This window comes from Parasteatoda tepidariorum, chromosome 4 (assembly GCF_982258835.1).
Source record: "Parasteatoda tepidariorum strain Cologne lab strain chromosome 4, Ptep-v5.0, whole genome shotgun sequence".
NCBI lineage: Eukaryota > Metazoa > Arthropoda > Arachnida > Araneae > Theridiidae > Parasteatoda > Parasteatoda tepidariorum.
The window spans coordinates 105,437,506-105,457,962 of NC_141758.1; the positions used below are offsets into that span (position 1 = coordinate 105,437,506).

The 20,457-nt window shown below is 33.6% G+C and overlaps 1 protein-coding gene across 2 annotated transcripts in view; it reads right to left on the reverse strand.

Moving 5' to 3' along the window:
• The window catches only part of LOC107455017 (uncharacterized), a 36,344-nt gene extending 26,246 nt beyond the window's left edge, over positions 1-10,098 (reverse strand). For both annotated transcript variants that reach the window (XM_016072415.5, XM_016072414.5), the window contains exon 1: positions 9,963-10,098. The gene's annotated coding sequence lies outside the window, so the exon portion shown is untranslated. The remainder of the gene's footprint in view (positions 1-9,962) is intronic.
• Positions 10,099-20,457: the final 10,359 nt, after the last annotated feature.

Sequence of the window (20,457 nt, forward strand, 5' to 3'; positions counted from 1 at the left end):
GTGTCTGACTCATAGCCTGACTTTATAGCTGTTATTCAGCCAATATTAACCCTACTTAAAATTTTCCAATTGACCCCATATTTTATAGCAGTTACTCAATCAATATAGGTTATATATAGAATTGTATGATTCACCCGAAATCTTAAAGACGTTATTCATCCAATGTAGCTTTATTTATTTTTTTTAAAAAATATTTCTGTTAGAAATTATTCATTTAAAAATAAATAATGTAATTTTATTCGTTTTAATTACTCTTTCAGAATTGTTCGAGATTTAAGTTCTGTTTTCCCTTTAAGCTTTGAAAACAATTGATTTGAAATTTAAATTGGTAAATCAAAAAATAACTAAGTTTTACAAAAATATGAAGCTAACGACGTTCCTTTTAAAATATTTTTAGAATACCAAATTCTATTTTCGAATACCAAATTCTGTAACAATTGATAAAAGTATTGATTTTGCATTTCACTGGCTGTTTCCCAGAACAAAAATAGTCTTTTCGAGTACCGACACACCCCCGTAAAACACCCACGCAGGGCGAGGCCCACCCCCATACTTATGAGCGGCGCATGTTGTATTTCCGCAGTACTGCTGAATCTAAAAATAGCTACACAATGATTTAGTTGTCGCGGTACATTACTTTCCACACAACCATCAGATGGCAACTTGTTGCCACCAGAAAATTATGGCTGTTTAAAAAAGAAGAAGTTTTTGGAAGTGAATTTGATAACAGAAGAAATCCTTTGATCGCTAACGTTAATGGAACATTTCTGGGTAATAATAAATGGTTCGAATTTACCCTACAAATGTAGGGAACGATTAAAGCAAAAATAGAAATACAGCAAATGATTAAAGAAATAATTAAGCTGGGTAAATAACGGGTCTAAGGTTGAATAATGGATCATTATAAATATAGAAGGAGACATCGTCAAAGTTACCAATGTGACCCACAAATCACCATTTAGAATATTACTCGGCTAATTTCTATAAGGAAGACATTTAATCCATTAATTAATCCAAGTATATATTATAATAAATAATAAAGAATGAAATCTAAGGTAAATTATATCTTAAGTTTATTATTTAGTTTTTATTTAGCAGCTAATAAATTATTTAAAAAACCATACATAAATTTATAGACTTGTAGAAATTTTCAATAAATTAACGGTATGACTAAAAATCTACAATATTGAAAATATTGAACAAAAAACAAATGAAGTAAAAGAAAGAATCGGGGGGGGGGAGTTGTTAAGCACTTAAAGTAGGAAACCTATGGCATATACCAAGGAAAAGATATCACTTATTTATTCACTTACATTTACTAAAAGAATGACTTCATAACTGTCGTTTAACAGCCGATCCAAATTTGGGTTTACGACTACTAAAGTTCAACACCGTAGCTTTGTAATTTTGAACCCGATCCAGAAGACAAGGAACCTAATGGATCAGTACCCCCAGAGGTATTGATTTGTTACGGGAACATGAAGGACATTGCTATTCGGCAGATTTAACTCGTATCAATCACCATTTACTGTTGTTTATGCCACTTGCCCCACGGGCAAGCCTGCTCGTTGAAACCTAGCAAATTTAAGGCAGAGTGTGCGCTACTTGTTTTTCAGTGGCGCCATCCTACGGCCAAGAATTCGACTTCAGCCACACACACGTCACAGCCCGTTTTATAGGATGGACCCAATCGACTCGACAGATTCAACGTGCATCAGTCACTTTACTACATGGGTTGTGTTCGGCGGTGGGGATCGTACCCACGACTTCTTGGACATGGGCCCAGTGCCCTACCAATCAGGCGATCGAGATTCTAAAAGAATGGCTGACTGAGTAACGCTAAACGCAGATGGCGCTAGGGGTTAAAATTCGTCGTAAGATTTCCGGGTTTTACTACTTCCGACCAATTTTTACTCCTAAGCTTGAAAAATCCTTCCATCCAATATTATTATACTTGTAGTGTTTTCAATTTAGGACGTTATTTCAATTTAAGACGTTATTTCAATTTAACTTTCAGCAAAACAATCAACAAATGAATCCGAAGGACTCCACAAGATTGCTATTATACTACCCCAAAAATAACAAACGGCGCTATTTCACGCAAATATAGTCAAATAAGGGATAACACTCAAAACATGGTTAACCTTTCTTTATGTTGTGATATTAATTTTGTTAAATATATTTTAGACTCACGACCTGATAGAATTTATGAATAACAGAAAACTATCATGAATGGTAAAATTATGCGTAAATTTAAACACAATTCATAATAATAAAACTTATGATAGATGATAATAAAACATAGAATATTAAACCTGTTCACGCAACGCCTCGTAAACATAACATAAGCGGAGGGATACACCGGAAGTTCTCTAAATTTCTTCCGGTTTTAGGAGGCTTGTTATTGTTTACATTCAGTCAATTATCCATAGCCAGTTCTCCAAGTTGAATACGAAATAGAATCATAATAGGGTGAACTTCTAATGTACAGTGCATAAATAAATAAATAAAATAATAATGAAATAATTATAAATTAATAAATAAACGGTGCACATTGAATAATACTCGGATTTTCACGAATTGTGGCTTAATCTTAATCATCCGATGACCTAATCTTAGATATGTGCAGACGATATTTTTTATTAATTTATAAATTTATTAGTGCAGACGATATTTTAAGTTACAAAATCCGTCTCAAAAATATACTTTTTAAAAACACTACTTTTTTAAAATTGCATGAGTCATAAGCAAATCAACTCATTTCGCTGAAGATTTTGTCATTTCAAATTGCATACCTTAAAATGATGCAAAAATTTGTAAACCATTCAATTCAACATGTTTTCAACTATAATTAAATAATTTAATTAAAAAAAATAATTAGTGAAAATTAATTTTTATGCTTAATTATATTTGGATAAACGAATTGTGAGCAAGAATTTTTAATTCCTCTTTAAAAAGATATGACGAACCAAGCAAAATGTAAAATTAACATTAAGAGGTCCAAACTTCCGGCAGCTTTCCCAAGTTAGACTATTTTTCTGATTGCGTCAATCCCTCATAACAAAATGATGGGGATGGTCACCCTTATAAAGGCTTCAGTTTCTTGAGATTTCATATCACAGTCAAACCCCGCTATAGTGAACCTTCTAGGGACCGAAAATTCGGTTCTTTATAACCGGGACTTCACTATAACCGTTCCACAAACAATTTTAACTAATAGCTCGTAACTCCCTTTTTTATTACACATTATTTAAATAAATGACCCATGAAATTAAATACAAAAATGACTGAAAAATAATACGTAGTAACAAAAATGTGTTAACTTTTATTGTTTATTACTCTTCGTCTTTAGTACAAAAAAAAATTAGTAATCTTTGGATAATGAGCAATCCTCATCATCAGATAGGGAAACACTCTTCCCGACTCTCCGATAAATTTTCCTGAATTTATGTTATTCCGCTTTTTTAAACCTGTCTAACCAGCCATTCGAGCACAAAAAAGTAGGCTCACCAAATCGCTTAGCAAATTCATTGGCTTTGACTTGAAGCATTTGTCCAGATACTGGAAGATTGCGGCTTTTTTTAATGCTGAACCAATTCAATAATGAAGCAAACAAGAAAAATGCTTATCGCTACATTCCATGCTATAGATGGTTTTAAAAATCAGTATATGTATTTATTTTGAAGTAGAAATTTCAAAATTATTGCAAAAAAAATGAAGAAAATAAATCAGTCGAAGACAGAGAAAAGTTCATTATATCCAACTTCCGCTCTTTTTTTGGTTCACTATATCTGTAATAAATAACATTATACGTGTGTAGCAAAGCACGGGAACAAACATTTCGTTCACTATATCCGGAAGTTCACTATAAACCGTGTTCACTATAGCAGGGTTTAACTGTATTTTTATTTGAGTTGACCTAAGTAAAATAAATTCGCCTCCAGCTTTCTGGGAAATAGTTCGAACATAAAATCTAATTTTATTGGGCTGTAAAAAAAGTAAATGCATAATAGTTTCGCCTGCATTAAAATTGGGAAGCGCCGTAGAACTTCAAAACATTCCCTTTCTCTCTTTTTATTTATTTTTAACCATTCTCTTACAGTTTTTTAAAAAATCTTCTGTTCGGTATTTATCGATCTTTGTTCGTAAAACAATTTTGCAAAAGTACGTTAGAGTAATAATCAAGTGATCTGATAAAATGAGTTTTTTTTATCTTCGTGCATACCGCATTCGCTCATTTTACTGACGCTACTGGTCACCATAGCAACGCATAGCACTCTTTTTCCTTTTCTCTTTCCCCTTTGCCTCCTAAAAACTATCTTTGCAATTTCTTATACCTTGCTAACTTTATCAGACTATTGGTTTTTTTTCCCTTTCATTTTTAATAATAAAAAACAAGGCGACCTTTTTCTTTTAATCGATATAGGTATCTAAAGAAGAAAGGAATTAACAATGCGCTTTTATGCTTGAGGCCGAAATAAATTTAGTCTTAAATAAAAAGCAAAACTGAAAGTGTTCAGGCTAAAAAGGTTTACAATGGATAATTGTGCTATAATGGTAAATTCACTTGTTGTAATTTAAATTTCAGCAAAGAGTTCAGCAATAAAAAAAGCCTGTGAATGCAGTAATTTTTAATTTTTGTTTTAATAGACTTAGTTCAAATTTATATTTTTACTATTTAAATTGGATGTTACCTTTTTCAGGTAGGTAGGTACTTTATTTATGTCTCACACTAGACCTGCAGAATGGGATATTTTATTTTATTTTATATCCATCGTTGAACAGCCGCTTTAAACAATCCAGAAGAAAGGAAACTCCTGGATCAGTACCCCCAGTGGTATGATTTCTTATGGGAACAAGGAGGACTTTGTGACCCGGCAGATTTAACTCGTATATCAGTCACCATTCACTACACGGGGAGTCTTTGGCCTGCGGTGATCGAACCCACGAACTCTTGGACATTGGCCCAGTGTCCCACCAACAAGGCTATCCCGACCCTTAAAAGAAACTTACAATGGACTATTGGCAACGGTCTGGGAAACATCCCTGAGGATGATCCGAAGACATGCCATCGCAATTTTGATCCTCTGCAGAGAGGGTGGCTTCTCTGTCTTGGTAGCCTGGCGACCTGGGCGCAACGTCGAGCACTTTACGATACAACAGTTTAACGAAGACCAATACCGCGCTCCCTCAGCCCCTACGCAGGCTGATCAAAGTGGTCACCCACCCGCGTACTGATCTCAGCCAGGGAAGCTTGACTTCGGTGTTCTACTGGGAACCGTGTCTTTACGATCAGTCCATAGCGGGAAATATTTTTTTAAGGCATTATAAAATAAAAAAAATTTAACCCCTGCCATTAGTTAATCATCTATGAAAACTGCAATAACCTCTGAACTGTTAGGACCATCTCTGAGAGTGGCGTTCTATAGATTAAATACAAATAATTCATCATCACATTTAGAAGCAGGCTTTGACTTTCTGTGAGTCCCCATTAGAGTATTTTATTCTCAAAAAATTCAGTTCAATATGAAGCTATCAGCACTTTTATGGATTAGAATTTCAAGTACTTGTAGATCATACAGTCAATAATCAAGACAAGTTTAAACTCAAATGAGAGTGGATTTATATTCTTAGCCTGTTCGCACTTTCTGATCTTGCGCGTTATGAAGAATTTTTCCAAATTTAACGAAATCTGAGTGTTACGGTAAGTTTTTTATTAAAATATTCAATGCAACATGCGATAAAATTTCAAGCAAAACAAACTTTGCTAATTAGCTCAATAGTGCTATTGATGAATAATAAATAAAATGATCAACTTTGATACTGTACACTAGTTCAAAACGAACTTTTAATTGTTTATTTAAGTTAAGAGAATTTATAGATTTAAAATGGTAAATAATACATTTTAAAGCAAAAACAACAGAAAGAAAAAAAACTAAAAAGAAAATTATTTATTTTAGCACTGCTGTTGAAGAACTAAAAGAAGGCACAGCCAAGTAAAGGAGTATTAACTTTAAAAAGTACAAATCAATCTTTACATTCAAATGACACATTGTACTTTCGCAACACTCGTGCGTAACACTCCTTTGAGTCAGAAGGTATGAAACGGCAGTAGCAGAATAAACAAAAAAAAAGGGGGTTAATGGGGGGTATGGTCCCTTCTGGAAGATATACAAGCCTTGCAGCGTGATTTCATACCTGAAATAAGGCAGATTATCATTTCCTTTGAAAATTGTCCTGAATTGTCCTGTGGCAATTTCATACCTTCCTTCTCCAACGAGTGTTACGAACGATCCTGCGTGTGTATTACAATTGTGGAATGATTATTTGTTTCGTATTGTATCAATCTATGTACATATCAAATTTCATTAAAATCAGTCAAGCAGTTCTAGAGATAATCGACCAAGTCTGCAAATTCTCTTAATGTCTTACACCAGTGTAGCGGACTAACTAACGTCGTTTATTTATTTCCTAAAACAAATCGCTGAACTATCATCGGCCCCCATTAAGCTTGATTAAAAGGGTAGTAATGAAAAACCTATCATGTGTATACTATAGATACTGTGCAAGTAAATCTCTTGCCGGCCATAATATGACAAAATCATGGCATCTAATATACAATCTTCATTACTTGCTGCGTTGCGGAATCATACTTTACCATAATCTGAGTTCAACTGACTAATGATCTATAATAATGACCTGTTGCGGATTCAGACTTTACCATAATCTGAGTTCAACTGACTAATGACCTGTTGCGGATTCAGACTTTACCATAATCTGAGTTCAACTGACTAATGATCTATAATAATGACCTGTTGCGGAATCATACTTTACCATAATCTGAGTTCAACTGACTAATGATCTATAATAATGACCTGTTGCGGATTCAGACTTTACCATAATCTGAGTTCAACTGACTAATGACCTGTTGCGGATTCAGACTTTACCATAATCTGAGTTCAACTGACTAAAGACCTATAATTTTAAATTATACATATAGTATATTTTAAAATGTGAATTTAGCATACTTTTTCCATGGCTCAACAGATCAGTTGATAATTTAAGAGACTATGTTATTACATAACGTCGTTGAACAACCAACCCAATATTTGGGTTTACGAGTACTAATGTTAGACTCCGTAGTATTGTAATTAACCCAATCCAGAAGACAAGGGAACTTCAGTATCAAGTATAGGGAGAAATCTGCCTTGGTGGAGGACTTTTCGATGGAACTAACCCGCATTTCCGTTACATGGAGAGGAAGACCACGAGAACTTCCCACGGTTAGCCTGATGGGCAAGGGGACTCTAACCATGATCCGTCTACCACTGAGGATATTTTACATTATCACTGTGATCGGTGCAAGCCGTATGCGGAATTCGTATCGACCAGCCATCGCCGGGATTCGAACCCGGTTCACCTCATTGGTAGGCGATCGTTCTATCCCCCAAACCATCACGGCTCAAGAAGCAATGTAATGAAGGCTTCCTTTTGTGTGAGATCCTTGCTTGTAATTCATAAGAATGTGTGATGAAACTAATTTTTTTATTGATTAGATATAATAATGAATGGAGTTTTATAAATGGGAAAGAAATTCATTGTTCAATCTTTATTTCATACATATATTAGTAGTATCCACTTTCGATAATAATAGTTCATCATTATAGCAATCTTAATTTGCATAGCAATTAATAAAGCTTGAAAATTTCAAGAATAGATTCATTTTCTTAGAAAAAAGATTAAATAAGGATTTACTTATTTCACTTTGTCAACATTAAACGAAAGCTTCCTTAAAATGTTAAATGATATGTTTGAAAATTTAAAAAAAAATGAGCGATTGCCAATGTTTATTTTTCCTGTTGTCATTTTCTCATCATTCATTTCATGAAGTCATTTTCTTCTAAAATGTCTCCAATCGAAACAAATATTTTATTGATTGTTTTTAAACCATAACCATATCGCTAGACTTGTCTCTTTGATTCGAATGAATGTCAATTTAATTAAGCTTTTGAGTAGTCAAAATCGTAGAATTTTTAAAATATCAAGAAACTTTTAAACTACTATTCAAGAGAACATGTGAACTAGAAATTATGAGAACTCTTTTAATTTCACAGTTCGAAAACAATTTTTGTGCAATAATTTAGATCATTAAGCGAAATCTATACAAGTATTGGAATTGTTTGTAAGAAATAAAATGGAAATTCTGAGACTATGGAATATGCGTTTTATTATTGCGCATAAAAATACTTCATAGAAGTGTGGATAACCAAATTTTCATTAAAACAATTGAAATAAATTCTAAGAAATATTTTAAAACAACAAATTATTCCTGCATATAAGTTTTTTTTTGCATTTCACGAGGGTTAATTTTTGATTTTCATGTGTTTTCTTTGGTAATGTAATGAAAAAGACATAAAATCGTCTGTTTTAATAATTTGTCGGACCATCCGTATGGTTTCGTAGATGTATGGTGTAAAGTAATGTCGGTAATTATAGTAGATAGCATTTTTATTTCTTCTACGTTTAAAGTTGTTTTTATGACTTAGATTCGAACTGAACTAAGCATTTGTAACAAAACGATAAACAAAAAGAGTAAAGAGATGAAAAAGAAACCCATTTCAACTGGACTGTATTTTTAATTCATTTAAACAAGGAAACTCTTTTAAAAACTGGTATAAGCTTTTTGATAAAAGCCTGGTAGACATTTCATGCTTAACTTTCAATTTGATTTTTAAATAGTCTAAAAAATTGTACATCTAAATATAATTACATTTCTTAAAAATTGTCAGATTATGTTTTTAGTGAAATCTAGAAGCATGATTCAAAATATAGATGGTTAAAATAAGAACAAATTGCTTTCTGAAGTATAGAGAATATTTTAAGAATATTTCAAATTCTATTTGAAATTTTGAAATTTTATAAAGTATTTTTTAAGAGATTAAGTTCTCTTTACCATTATATTATTATTTAAAATGCTAAAGGGAGTTGGTAGGGCATATACTAATAATGCTAAAACTGACTTTTTCTAAGCATTTAAGCAATAAATTGCTTCAGTTTTTTTTCCCGGAATATCTACATGTAAAATTTTACACTGTGATAACTGTTAATACATATTTCTGCTATGTTTGACAAAAAAGTATGAACTTTATTTGATTTTTTTAAAAAAAAATAGGGGGAAAATGTTTGTTTAAGGAAGAGAAAAGATTTTTGTTAAAAGCATTATGTTATAAATTTACTATTATAAGCCTGAGGTTTGATCATAACAAAATGATTGATAATTAAATCAGATACAAAAATATAAGCACAATATTAATTTTATTAAAATGAAAAGAGAAAAAAAACGCTGAAATAAAAAGAATAATTTTCGAACAAAAACGTTGCGTTAAATTTTACTTGCATTCTCAGTTTTTGTATTAGAATAAATTTTTATATATTTTTTATACGAAAAAAGTAACAAAAATATTGAAACAAATATTGTTCTTTATGAAAATATTTAGTAAAGATGAAAAAAAGGAAAATATTATGTTATATCTCTACTCAATAGTTATTGTAAACTTATTCAAAAAATTTTCCGCCATTTCAGAAACAAAAATTTTATTACTAAAGAATTATTTCAACACAAAAATGTATTTAATGTTGAAATTCTGCTAATGATTATCGCATGTATTAGTTTTAATAACGCTATTAATTTTAATCTTTTCTCACTATATGAATATAATGTTTATTTAAGTGGAAAAAAGTATTTATTTAAAAAGGAGAAAAAAAGAAGAAAAAAAGCATTTTTGTTTCAAACATTATGTAATGACTCTAGTTAAACCTCACATTCTATTAAACAAAATTTTTAAATATTTTTCCGTCATTTAAAGTTTTAAATTATACATCAATTATATTAACCTATAAATATATTGTGATGATAAAGGGTTTGAAAGACGAAGTAAATTTTCATTTTAATGATTACTCACCTGTAACGGAGATGAAAAGGAAGAACGATGCAGATGCTTATGTCAGAAAAGATTACCTGTCGCAGAGGGACTCCTACGTTCCAGCTAAAGGCAGTGGTCGGCATTTATCTGCGCATGCGCCTCCCTAATCGATGATTCCACCACACAACACGACATCAGGGCTAAATAGATAGACATATTGTAAAATTTGATTTTTCGGATGGGTATTCTTCTTATTTTTTTTCTTCTTTTTAACTATCAACCATTCGATCGATGAGACATTAAATTTATGGCTCATTCCGAAGAACAGGGAAATAGGACTCATTCTCAAGTGGTGCTTCTTTCTATGAAAGATTTATGAAAATTAATATTTGCACAAACTGCGGGCGACCTTAACACTAAACATACCAACACTTAATATATACCTATTTCTACAATAGCAGGAAAAATGATCGGACTCTATGTTTCTTGATTGAATGTATGAAATATGGATGTTAGGAAGGAAATAAACTGAAAGAAACTTTATTATAATTAAGCAAAATTGTATAATGCCAAATTTTATGTATTACAAACACAAAGAATAAGAATTTTTAATTCATAGCTCAACGCATTTTTTACATATACAGGGTGCTTCCAATGAACATTTTTTGCAAACATATTTCTTATAATTATTATTATTTCCATAATTCTTATAATTATCCTTATAGCTATAAGAATATGTAAGAATTATAATTCTTATAATTATTCTTATAATTATAAGAATATTTAAGAATAATAATTCTTATAATTATAAGGATATATACGAATTATAATTCTTATAATTATTCTTGTAATTAAACTAAACTACTAAACTCAGCGGCGTGACAGCCCAAAGAGGGCCAAGGCCTACTGTGCCCATCTCAGTTTTCTTGACCTTTGGGCTCTGGGGTGCAGGAGCAGATGTTCCGGTTAGGTGGTCAGCCGAACGCGAAACCCCCAATGTTTAGTTCCCAAGCATGCTTGGTACTCATTTATCGACCCACTGAAGGGATGAAAGGCTGAGTCAACCTTGCCCGGCCCGAGGATAGAACCAGGGACCTGTGGCACTACAGCGCGAAGCGCTAACGCTCAGTCACCGGGCGTCATTCTTATAATTAATACTGTTTTTTCTAAGAACTTGTGCTGTCTTGATTGTTTCGACATTTTTCTGGATAAAAACAAACAGTTAGTTTGAAATGAAGTAAAGCTATCCAAATAAAATACAAGCTACTTACCAAAACATTTAGTTTTTGTCAATACTTCAGGTACTTCTCGAAATTTGAATTCACAGTTATTCTGATTGAACTCACTGCGCAACAGTCTTTGCAGAAATGTGCAACTCATCGAAGGCAATACTTTGAGCACGCATCACATCGTCATTTCTGATCCAATAACCTTCTAAAGCAATAAACTGTTCTCCCGGTCAAATGACCGGTTGTGGTAGTAATAGGTATACGAGAAATATTATTCGAAACAAACAAAATACGAGAAATAGTAATAATAATAGAATATTAACTGTATATAATTGTTAGAAAAAGTCATGAAGTCAAATGTGCAAAAACGATAAGTTGCTAAGCGCATTTTCGATGCAAAAGTTCTTAAACGGTCATTTGACCGGTTATGACATGTTTAATGTTAAAATATTGTTCTATTTTATAAAGTTTATTCTTTATTCGAAAATGAATTGAGGATCTCAAAGAGACCTTGCTACAATACTCCTAAACAAATATATACAAATACAGACACAGTTACGTACTTTTTGCACTTAACTACTTAAAACTTTTAAATTGTTACTATAGATAGCTTAAAAAACTACTATGGATATTTAATTGTTGTAAGACTTGGTGTGGTATACACAAGCATTGTAACAAAATACACTCTTTAACAAAAAAATCGACGCCCCAAGAAGCAATCATCCGATTGCTTTGAAATTTCGTATGCATGAATGTTTTGAACAGATATGGCTGGAATGATGCCGACTGGGGACGTATAGTCTTTAGCGACAAATCCCGCTTCCAACTGTGTCCTGACGATCATCGAAGACGTGTTTGGAGACGCACAGAGCAGAGGGGGAATCCTGCCTTCACTATTGCGCGCCACACCAGCCCTCAACAAGGCATTATGGTCTGGGGTGCCATTTCCTTTGACAGCCGGACCCCTTTGGTCGTCATTAGAGGTACACTTACTGCACAGCGGTACGTCGACGACATCTTAAGACCTGTTTTGCTACCGTTCCTTTAGCAGCACCCTGGGCTGGTGTTTCAGCAGGACAATGCCAGACCACATACGGCACGTGTTGCTATGAACTGTCTGCAAGCTTGTCAAACTCTTCCTTGGCATGCCAGATCACCAGATCTCTCTCCCATCGAGCATGTCTAGGATATGATGGGAAGGCGATTGCATCTGGCACGGAATGTTGATGACCTCGTTCGAAAATTGGATCGAATTTGGCAAGAAATACCGCAAGAGACCATCCGGGAGCTTTATCGGTCTATGCCACGCCGTGTGGCAGCTTGTATCCAGGCTAGAGGCAGGTCAACACCTTATAGAACTTGTTACTGTAACTCTGCAATAAATTATTCAACTGTTCTGAAATTTTAATCATTTACTATTCTGTACATTGTCTTCCTATCCACCAATTTTCGTTTCAATCGGACAACTCCTTCGTAGTGCGTCGACTTTTGTGTTATAGAGTGTATATGACTAATTTCTCAAAATTTTAGTTTAATATTTGGGGGAAATAAAGCTGTTATGTATATGCATAACGCGACTTAAAGAAATGTCTTGAAATAATTTATTATTTTATATAGTCTTTCACGTTTTGTGAAGCGAATTGGGGAAAACTTTTTTAGTGATTTTGTTACATTTCTGTGATAGTATTAACTTAAGAACTTAGGAGAGTATTAACTTAAGCAATTCATAAAAGACCTAAATGACACTTTTTAAACAATTTAAACCATAACAATGTATTTCTGTATTCGGATACGGGTTTTTGTTTTCCAGCAAATTTCGTACAAATTTGGATCGAAAGTTGTTCAAAAGTTCAATTTGTTACTACTTTAAGCCGTCATTTTTTTTTTTCCTTGTGATGGTGCTACTCATTAGGTATTCGCAGACATTTGGTTGGCACGAGTAGATTTTTGCATCTTATTTCGAAGTGTCTTTAATCTTGAATCACCTTCGATTTAAAGTATTTTGTGGTTGGTGTAAGAGAGAAGTAGATGGCTCAGGGAATAGAGCGCTCGCCTTCCAATGAGGTGAACCAAGTCTGAATCCGAGCTTATGTCTGGTCGATACGAATTCCGCGTCCGGCTTGCATCGACCACAGTGCTGACGTTAAATACCCTCAGTGGCAGACGGATCATGGGTCAGAGTCCCCTTGTCGTCAGGCTAACCGTGGGATGTTCTCGTGGTCTTCCTCTCAATGTAACGCAGTTCCATCTAAAAGTCCTCCAAGAAGGCAAATTTCTCTCAATACTAGATCGAGGAGATAGTTCCCTTGTCTTCTGGATCAGGTTCAAAATGGCAAGGCTACGTAGTTGAACATTAGTAGTCGTAAGCCCAAAAATTGGGTCGTCTGTTCAACGATGGTCATAAAATGATCTTAGCGCACTCTTTTCACAAACAGTACTGATGCATGCTAAGTTCTTTCTCACCTCAGAACACTGGATTGTAAAAAAAAACTGTCTCCCTGATTTGACCAAATTTTTTAGAAAAACTGGCTCTTAACTGCTACAATTGACATTATAAAACTGATCGCCACTACCTTCAGGACAAGAAAAAAAAATATCAATCACACTTAATCTACTGGGCTACATCATCTGGCTAAACGACTTGTAAGCCGTTTCTAATGATTTATGAAATTTCTTCTTTCCGTGGAATAATACACCCAGCGGACACTTTAAACAATTTTTATAAACATTGCAAAATTCATTCGAAATTTTTTTACATCAGGACACAAACTTTTGAAAAATACCAATAAGCAGATAAAGAAGAAAAAAAAAACAACCCGCAACAAATAAATATCATATGTTGACAGTTAAAAAAATTTGTGTAATATTTGTACGGAGCTCTTTTCGTGAAGGACGCCAAAATCGAAAACTACTAATAAGCATCTAGAAACATTTAAGGAAAATTTTAAAAAAAATTCTAACTTTGTCAAAAATGGAGAAAAAAAAAGAAGAAAAAAAAGGAAAACTTCAAACCTACAGTAAATATTATATGAGGACACACTAGAAAATTATTGTTTTGTTTTTTTTAAATTATTAAATTATTAACATAGTTAATCTTATATAATATATATAATATATGCATAAAATATGGTTTAGTTTGTACATAAATGTTGTGAAAAATTAATTAGCATAAAAATGTTTCTAACCTTATTTACTTTAATTTATTAAATGTTAAAATCGAAAATAATAGCTGTTGTCACAGCAAATATCCCCAGGACCGAACCCTGGATCATTAGATTTTGACCTCACGCTCAAAACTACTAAAACACGCCCAATGTCAACCGTCATCTATAAAAAAGGTACCCAACAATAGAATCGAGTTAGTATGTCTTATATACTACTGAATTGGAATTATATATTTGTAGTGGTAAATACACTACAGCACTTCCCTACCTGAATTATGTCTATGATTGAAGTCGATGAACGGATACCACTAGTTGATCCATCGCTGTTTTGTGAGAAACCGGTATAACTGTATTAAGAACGTCGTACTATTTGAGTGCTGATCGAGAGAGCTGTATTAAGTTCGCAGTCGTGGTCGCTCCTTTGTTTCCTTTAGCAGTCGAGTGTATACGCTGTACGTGATCGAGACTAAGAAGTCGAGCTTGAGAAAAGGAATGTCGCAGTCACAAGTAGCAAGTCAACTGTTCAATATAGACCATCCATCGAAATAGGCGTGTTCGGATCGAAGTGGGCGTTACTGTCAAAATAGGCGTGTTCAGATCGAAGTGGGCGTTACTGTCAAGATAGGCGTTTTCACATCAAAGTAGGAGTTTCTGTCGAGGTAGGCATGTTCGCATCACGCCCGAAGGTCACCAAAGTGGGAAGAGTTGTTATCGACCATGTCAACCTTCATCTATGAAAAAGTCACCCATGAGGCCACCTCTGTAAATCATAGATTCAATCACTGATTCAAAGCTCTGTGCTATTTAAATAGTTTAATTACTTGTTAGTTATTGGCCGGGATAGCCCGGTCGGTAGGGCGCTGAGCCCGTGTCCGAGAGTTCGTGGGCTCGAACCCCGCCGGCCGAAGACTCCCTTGTAGTAAATGGTGACTGATGCATGTTAAATCTGTCGAGTCACAAAGTCCTCCATGTTCCCATAACAACTCAATACCTCTGGGGGAACTGGATTGGAGATTGATCGTGCTCTGACTTAGGTCAAAATAACGATCTGTGAATATATGAATGGATGTATAAGCTCTATAAGCAGGTTTGACGTATGGGTGTCACAAAAGTCAAATTCTTGGACATGGATGGCGTCACTGAGAAACAAGAACAATCACACTCCTCTGCCTTCACTGGCATACGAATAGAGAGTTATTAGTCTCCAAATTATTCTACTACCATTCAAATCTCTCCCTTACTAAACTAAACTCAGTGGCGTGACAGCCCAATGAGGGCCAAGGCCTACTGTTCCCATCTCAGTTTTCTTGACCTTGAGTTCTGGGGTGCAGAAGCAGATGTTCCGGTTAGGTGGTCAGCCGAACACGGAACCCCCAGTGTTTAGTTCCCAAGCATGCTTGGTACTCATTAATCGACCCACTGAAGGGATGAAAGGCTGAGGCAACCTTGCCCGTCCCGAGGATCGAACCCAGGACCTGTGGCACGGGTCCTGGGCTCGCACAAGTTAATAATATTATATACTATTAGCTTGTCTAGAAAGCTAATAATATATAATATAGAGCAAACATCAATATTTTGTATTTTTCTAATATTAGAAATAGTGCAAGATAATGTTAGATTTTACTGGTTTTCTGATGTTACCTAATATTAGATGCTACTTGGGTCTTTGGGAAAAATATGTATAGACTGTTATAGAGATTTTGAAAAACAATTAAGATTACAATGAGGTTTTGGCCTGTATTTACCCTATTTATCAGCTGTTAAAATCAAATTATTGAAAAGTTTTGTCACAGCAAAGAACTTCCGTGGCTGAACGCCCGCTCAAACCACATAGCTATCCCGAATAGATAGTGCTCGTAATAAACAGCAAACATACTACCATGAATGACTGCATAACGCCAACTTTCTACTTCTTAAAGTTATATTGGCAATCGAAATGGGCTACAGAAGGCGTAGAGTAGAACTCTCTACCTATGGCTACACTTCGCATACTTTCACCATAAGCGAGTAGATAGTCAAAGGAAGTACGTTAGTTTATACTTTATACATAGATTTTCAAATAGATTAACAACATTTAAGTTAGGAAACTATATGGAACTGAAAACTGCATTGAACATAATTCTAAAAGAAAGCGTCGAAGAAACTTAAAAAAAATATTATTAAAATTATATATATTATATTATATTATATTATATTATATTATATTATATTATATTATATTATATTATATTATATTATATTATATTATATTATATTATATTATATTATATTATATAATATTATATTAAATACGAAAAATAATAAGATAGGGGAAAATATCGTGATAACTGAAAATAGGAGGAGAGGGAAGGAGGGAGGGGTGAACCAGTGAACCAGTCTGTCCAATAGCCACCTAGTGTCAAAGCCTCTTAGTAAGTTTTATTTTATTTTATTTTATAACCGTTATTGAACAGTCGACCCAATTTTTGGATTTACGACTTCTAATGTTCAAGTCCGTAGCCTTGTAATTTTGAACCCAATCCAGAAGACAAAGAAACTCCTGGATCAAGTATTGGGAGAAATTTTGCCTTCGAGGAGGACTTTCTTGATGGAACTAACCCGAATTTGCACTACATGGCGAGGAAGACCACGAGAACCTCCCACGGTTAGCCTGACGGCAAGGAGACTCTGACCCATGATCTGTTTGCCACTGAGGATATTTCACGTCGGCACTGTGGTCGGCGCAATCCGGATGCGGAATTCGTATCAACCAACCATGGCTGGGATTCAAACCCGGTTCACCTCATTGGAAGGCGAACGCTCTACCCCTTGAGTCACCACGGCTGAGCAATGCGTATTTTTTTATGACCGCCGTTGAACAGCCGATCCAATTTTGGGTTTACGACTATTAATGTCCAACTCCGCCGCCTTGTAATTTGGCAAGAAGTCAAGAAAACTCCTGGATTAGTACTCTCAGAGGTATGATTTGTTATGGGAACATGGAGGACTTTGTGACTCGAAAGATTTAATTTGCAACAGTCACCATTTACGACACGGGGAGTTTTCGGCCGGCGAAGATCGAATCCACGACCTCTTGGACCCAGTGCACACAACCAACCAGGCTATCTCGACCCATGATTATGGTGCATTGCATATAGAATAGAATAAAGAATAGAATAAAGAATAGAATAAAGAATAGAATAAAGAATAGAATAAAGAATAGAATAAAGAATAGAATAAAGAATAGAATAGAATATAGAATAGAATATAGAATAGAATATAGAATAGAATATAGAATAGAATATAGAATAGAATATAGAATAGAATATAGAATAGAATATAGAATAGAATATAAAATTAGGGGACATTCCAGGAGAATAGAAAAAAGAATAGAATTCTAGAATAAAATATAGAATAGAATGCAGAATAGAATATAGAATAGAATATAGAATAGGAATATAAAATTAGGGGACATTCCAGGAGAATAGAAAAAAGAATAGAATTCTAGAATAAAATATAGAATAGAATGGAATAGAATAGAATCTAACAGAATAAAATATAGAATAGAATGGAATAGAATAGAATCGAACAGAATAAAATATAGAATAGAATAAAATAGAATAGAATAGAATTCTATAGAATATAGAATGGAATATAGAATACAATAGAATATGGAATAGAATTTAGAATATAAAATAGATTATAGAATATAATATAATGAATAGAATATAGAATCGAATATAGAATAGAATAAAGAAATAGAACAGAATATGGAAATAGAATACAGAATAGAATATAGATAGAATAGAACATAGAATAGAATATAGAATAGAATATAGAATAGAATATAGAATAGAATATAGAATAGAATAGAATATAGAATAGAATAGAATAGAATATAGAATAGAATAGAATAGAATATAGAATAGAATAGAATATAGAATAGAATAGAATATAGAATAGAATATAGAATAGAGAGAATATAGAATAGAATAGAATATAGAATAGAATAGAGTCTTGTTATTTTGAACCCAATCCAAAAGACGAAGGAACTGCTAGATTAGTACCCAGAGGTATTTACTTGTTATGAGAACTTGGAGGACTTTGTGACCCTAACAGATTTAACATGCACCAGTCGCCATTCTATACATGGGTATTCTTCTGCCGGCTGGATTCAAACTCCCATTCTCACGAACACGAGTCCAACGCCCTATCAACCAGGCAATCCCGGCCAAATTTATTAGTTTATTTTATAACAGTCCTTGCATAGCCGGCCCAATTTCGAGTTTGCGTCTACTAATATTCAACTCCTTGGCCTTGTAATTTTGAACCCAATCCAGAAGACAAGGGAGCTGCTAAATTAGTACCCAGAGGCATTTATTTGTTATGAGAACTTGGAGGACTTTGTGACCCCGACAGATTTAACATGCACCAGTCACCATTTTATTCATGGGTATTCTTCTGCCGGCTGGAATCAAACTCCCATTCTCACGAACACGAGTCCAACGCCCTATCAACCAGGCTATCCCGGCCAAATTTATTAGGTTATTTTATAACAGCCATTGCACAGCCGACCCAATTTCGAGTTTACGACTACTAATATTCCACTCCGTAGCCTTGTCATTTTGAACCCAATCCAGCATTCCCTGGAGCAGGTGAGGGCCGTTATATTAATACTGTTTGTAAAAATAAAAAGAACATTTCGTAAGCTAATATTATTTAATTGATGTTTATATTGAAAATATTTCTTCATTATTTTTGCTTTCTTTTTAATTATTTTAAGAGCATTTGTTAAATTTTAGTGCAAGAAAAAAAATTGTCCTTATTTATGTAAATTTTTGGCTTATATTTTTAAGGATTTATTAAAGGGTCTATTAAATATCAGAGAGAATAAATGTCATACGGGTTTAAAGTATCAGCTCTGCTCTTGATGGTTTATAGTGGCTAGGATGTGAAAGAGCAACTGTCCCGGGCATCCTGCCAAAACGAGCATTCAACATATCAATGGAACACACTAAAGCTTTATATCAATTAGCAATTAGTTTTAGATAATTGTAATTGTAGAATAATTATCTTATTCTAGAATGAAATGTTTTAAAAGACAAATATCTGTTAATGTTTAACATTTAATCAACGAAAAAACAGAACCAATATTGAAATCTAACGAATTTATTATTTTTAATTACTGATAAAGAAAAAAAAATTAAAGCCTGATAGATTTCAGAATTTTAGAAACACCTTCTAGTTATACTATTCAATCAAATAGGTTTCAATGTCTTTCATCCCGGTCTCATTAGTGATTCAGCATATTTCGATATCATTTTTGTTTCGTTCTTACTTAATATTAATTTGTTTGCGACAGTTAATTTGTGTACCTGTTTTACTACATTTTCGAGGAGTTTAAGAATATAATATTGAGGATTTTAATTGAAATGAAATTTGCTTCTTTTGTATGCCCCTTTTATTACGTCATCATCACACCCACACGTAACTGTCTACTCTAAATAATGCTATATAAAGTGAGATAGCAAAACAAACGTGTGTAGTTATTTAAATTCTTATTCTAAAGTATTAGTTAATTTTTTTTTTTGAACTGACAATTTCTGTCCTTTTTTTAGATATTTTAAAGTGCTATTTAAAACTGCTGCATATCACATGAAAGCATTAAATATATCATTTGCACAATTTTAAAGTTAAATAAAAGGGAATTCTGATCCTCAGAAACAGATATTAAACAGTCTGATGATCGAATGATGGGGCAAAAAAAAACTTTTTTACCTTTTAAACTATAAAATTGTTCATTTATAAATAATTTATTAATACTCAAATTGCTTGAAAGATTATATGTTCCCTACTAACCACAACGAAGTTTTTTGTTTTATTCCGTCATTTATTTATATTTATTATATACGACAATGTAAAAAAGAAAAAAAATGCATTTTGGGCTTTCTGAGGGCCCCAGCTCCGAATAAAACTTTAAAAATAGAGGGGGGAAAGTAGGATCTGGGGGCCCTTGTCATCTCGGGGCCCCAAGCTACAGCTTATTTAGCTTATACGTAAATCCGGCCTTGGGTAAGACCCAGGATTGACTGTTTTAGCTAATTCTAAGATTGACTGTTTTAGTTACTCCAATAGGCTGGTTCAGTTAATCCTAGGATTGAT